Source organism: Hypanus sabinus, unplaced genomic scaffold, assembly GCF_030144855.1.
Source record: "Hypanus sabinus isolate sHypSab1 unplaced genomic scaffold, sHypSab1.hap1 scaffold_479, whole genome shotgun sequence".
Lineage (NCBI taxonomy): Eukaryota > Metazoa > Chordata > Chondrichthyes > Myliobatiformes > Dasyatidae > Hypanus > Hypanus sabinus.
Genome location: NW_026781349.1, coordinates 337,386 through 338,492, shown reverse-complemented (window position 1 = coordinate 338,492; position 1,107 = coordinate 337,386). Strand labels below are relative to the sequence as shown.

Genomic DNA, 1,107 nt, shown 5'->3' with positions numbered 1-1,107 from the left:
AATAAACAGCCGCGGCTGAGAAGGTGACAGAGACACTCTTCAACGAGGCCTCTTTCTCATCAAAATCTGCAGCTTGAATCCCATGTAACCCGTTCTTCTGCTCTCTGTTGTGACTAAAACAAAAGCTTTATTTTAATTGTGTCTTTCTCATACTCCCAAACAGACCACGCTTTGATCGCTGCAGTAAAATTACAGTGGTTACATTATAAAAAACAGCACGTGAAAAACAGAGAATTTGTCGTGAGTGGGATTCGAACCCACGCCTCCAGTTGGAGATCAGAACACTCGCGTTTACTAGAATGCGACTTACTCGCTTTAAGTCTGGCGCCTTAGACCACTCGGCCACCCTGACCCCTCTGCAGTACTCTCTCCACATGCCAGATAAACAGCTGAATTTCGGAATAGTCTGAATGGCTGCTTTGATGAGAGGGTATACATACAAACACACTCGATATCCTGGGAATCTAAATGAATATGGACGTGATGCATTTTCTCAGGTTGCGAGCATGTGCGGAATCAGAGCGTACAGCATCACAGCACTGGGATTGTGCTGCACTCCATTCAGGCCATCCTCCAGAGAGAGGATGACGAGGATTCGGAGAGTGTGCGGAAGAGCATCACCAAGATGATACCTGAAATAGACGGTTTGTGCAATAACGAGAGTTTAGTCAATCTTGCTCTTTTTCTCTGGAGCATCGGAGGTGAGGGGGAATCCGACAGACGTTTCTTAGATTTTCAGGCATAGATATTGATAGTGCATGGAAAAGTTATCTCCATTCCAGGGTTTACAAGTCTTTAAAAGATCCTCTCTGAGGGCATATATTTCAACTAAGAGGGGATCGTAACAAACACGATGTGCCAACACCGCATAACTTTATGTCGGCAAAACCAAGGAGTGATTGTTGTCTTCAGCGGAGCGAAAACCAGAGGTTCTTACGCCAGCTCTCTTTAGAGGATCAGAGGCGAGGCGCGTCAGTAACTTTAAATTGTTGGAATGACTTTATCCTTTGCTTTCTTAGGAGAATGCGGACATTCAGCATGAAATCAAAAACCATGATGAGCTTCTATAGATGTGTCGTAGAGAGTTTATTGTCTGTCTGCATTGAG

At 44.6% G+C, this 1,107-nt stretch overlaps 1 non-coding gene across 1 annotated transcript; it reads right to left on the bottom strand.

Moving 5' to 3' along the window:
* Window positions 1-236: 236 nt before the first annotated feature.
* On the bottom strand, window positions 237-352 carry trnal-uaa (transfer RNA leucine (anticodon UAA)). Its single transcript has 2 exons — window positions 315-352; window positions 237-271 (listed from the first exon to the last, which is right to left on the bottom strand). It is a non-coding gene; the product is annotated as a tRNA-Leu (tRNA).
* Window positions 353-1,107: the final 755 nt, after the last annotated feature.